The sequence below is a fragment of the Kryptolebias marmoratus genome, linkage group LG12 (assembly GCF_001649575.2).
Source record: "Kryptolebias marmoratus isolate JLee-2015 linkage group LG12, ASM164957v2, whole genome shotgun sequence".
Lineage (NCBI taxonomy): Eukaryota > Metazoa > Chordata > Actinopteri > Cyprinodontiformes > Rivulidae > Kryptolebias > Kryptolebias marmoratus.
The window spans coordinates 24624026-24627078 of NC_051441.1; the positions used below are offsets into that span (position 1 = coordinate 24624026).

The 3053-nt window shown below is 38.8% G+C and overlaps 1 protein-coding gene across 2 annotated transcripts in view; it reads right to left on the reverse strand.

The window, feature by feature from the left end:
- abcc1 (ATP-binding cassette, sub-family C (CFTR/MRP), member 1) overlaps positions 1-3053 on the reverse strand; it is a 63033-nt gene that overhangs the window by 24325 nt on the left and 35655 nt on the right. The gene's annotated exons all lie outside the window — the stretch shown is intronic.

Below are 3053 nucleotides of genomic sequence, written 5' to 3' on the forward strand. Positions count from 1 at the left end.
AGAGTGAAAGAGTGTCCAACCCCTCTCAAGGAGACTGGTTCCAGAGCCAGAGCCGTGCGTTGAGGTGAGCCCGACTATTTCTAGCTGGAACCTCTCAACCTCACACACCAGCTCAGGCTCCTTCCCCACCAGAGAGGTGACATTCCACGTCCCAAGAGCCAGCTTCTGCAGCCGAGGATCAGACCGCCAAGGTCCCCGCCTTCGGCCACCACCCATTTCACATTGCACCCGACCCCTTTGGCCCCTCCCATAGGTGGTGAGCCCATGGGAAGGGGGACCCACGTATCCTCTTCGAGCTGTGCCTGGCCGGGCTCCATGGGTGAAAGCCACCGTTGGCAGGCGCCTGGTGGCGCTCGCCAACGTGCCCCACCTCCAGGCCTGGCTCCAGAGTGGGGCCCCGGTAACCCGCCTCCGGGCGAAGGAACACTGTGTCCAATAATCTTACTTATCATAAGGGGTCTTTGGGCTGCACTTCGTCAGGCCCCTCACCTAGGACCTGTCTACCTTGGGTGACCCTACTATTGTTCACCTGACAATGAAGGCAAAAGGATGATAATGTTTTTGTCCAAGTTTGTGTTTGCACTTGTTTGTCTTTTAGCAACCATGGTTGGCCTGTCACATGAACAAATTTTGCTGGACGATTAATTGTTTCAGAAATTATTGCGATAAATGATATTATCATTTGGAGGCCGTTTTAAACTAATGTAATGATAATAACATAATTGTGAAGTGAATTATTTATATACCACTTTAAAGATAAAATAAACTAAACTAAATGTACAGAACTAAACTAAATGTACAGAACTAAACTAAATGTACAGAACTAAACTAAATGTACAGAACTAAACTAAATGTACAGGAAGGCTAAATAAGCTAAAACATGACAATACTAAAACTAACAGTACCAAACTTTCTAAAAGTACCCAGGCCCGCTTGTGCAAGTACAACCTCTCAAAGATTAATAAACTTTACTTTTAAAAGAACACTTAACACTGTAAAAAATAAAATAAAATGGACTTCCAGTCTCTGTACTTAAATAAAAACAAAAAACAAACAAAAAAAAAACGGAAATAAAACCTACATTCAACCAAAACAGTATGGATTATTAAGTCTGTAAACTAAACTGCCCTTCAAAAGGTAATAATCATTAGTTTTATATAGAAAAGACGAACAAAACTGCCAGTTTTATAAACAAAAAGTGCAAACTAACAAAAGCACTCAGCGACAGAAGCACAAATGCAACATACCGCTGTTACATCAAATACTGCGACCCATCATATTCTGCGACCACAGGGGGCGCCAGCGTACATTCCTCTGTATGTACGTCTTCAGGACCAGCGAAAAGAAGAGTATTTACGTAAACTGCGTACCACTAATGAAAAAAACTTTGTAGCACTAATAAAAATTGTAAACTACACGAAATAATATTTCTGAGGCATTGACGGAGCTGAACACAGTTAGACGGACCATCGCGTTGAATCGCTGTTGTTTAAATATGTAAACCCAAAAGAGCCGTTTAATAAATCGGAAAATGATTAATAAATGTTTCCAAGTGCTTTGTTGGGAGGGAGATGGGGTTCAAAACGGCTTCTAATATTTCTGCCACCTCTTCATTACACTCAGCTGTTATTTAAAATAATATGTGACCCCCAAATAGCCAGGATCACACAGGTCACAGAATATGATACCCATCATAATCCTGTCAGAATATATGACCTTAATTTCTTGTTTTTATTTCAAAATGAAGTTGTATAAAAATTGACAGGTTATTTGAAACAAAGTTGTTTTATGACCTGAAAATGCTAAAGAGGTATAAGCCGAGGCGCCTCGGCTGGCTACCTGAAGCGAAAGGCCATGCCCCCCTTACGCTTTCTTGAGCTATTTTGCTAATAGACAGACAGACTTTAGGAGTGAATTAAAATATAATATCATCACATTTCGTCAGAGCTCCCATACCTCTGTGACTCAAGTAAGAAAATTGAGAACCCTGTGAAAGTCTGGAGCTTGTTGTGCGGTTGCAGAATGACAAATAGTCTCAGCTCAGTGAGATAGCGCTTCCTTAGAGGAAGCTGCAGATTCAAAATAATGCATTTGACTGACTTCAGTCATGTTTACAGATTATGTCCTCAGTTGTTATGCTCAGGATGACACTTCTCATATAAGTATCACCTGGAACAACTGCTGTGACAGTTTTACACTTATACTTAACTATTATTTCTGGCAGCAAACATAGATTTAAAACTAATAATTATCTGCTGCAACTAAATATGAACAAGATGAAGTTCTTTAAGTGTGCAGATCATTAGATTTAGTTTACAAAATGTGCAACCTGTAAACATAACTACAGCTGCGAAAACACAATTTACTTACAGCCTGATGTCTTGCTAAATTCTTATTTACATTTATTACAAACAAGCCCCAAAACTGAATGTTACAAAAAACTAAGAAGTATCAAAGTACTCTCTTATTTTATTGCAATGTAAAATGCAAAATGCAAAAAAGCAATCAGTTTACAAGAATCTGACCTTTTAATAGTATCTGTCATGTTTAATTCGTGAACAACCTAATTGAATAGAAATCAGCTGCAACCGGTTGGTCAGTGGTCAGAACACCGACACTGCTGCCAAAAAAACTAAAGCAGAGCAGTTGAGTTTCATACAGATAACTTCCTGTAATGTTAGATAAGTAAGACTTTGAGCTAAAGTTTAATATGGTAGTAGCTGAGAGTCATTCACAACACATACTCTGAGCACTAACACATCTCATGAGATCATCAGGCATAACAACATTTACAAGGTTTGGCTACAATTCCATAATTTCTCGTTTAAGATTACTTTAGTTTCAAACTGGCATTAGGGCTGCAACTAACGATAATTTCAATAATCGATTAATCGGGCGATTATTTTCTCGATTAATCGATTAATCGGTTGTCTTGGAATTCATTCATTCATTCATTCATTTTGGCCCACATAAAAAAGTTATCTGTATGTAAAGGAGTAGGTTGATGTACAACTTTTACTACTTTCTTATTTTTAAATAAATCAATATAAATT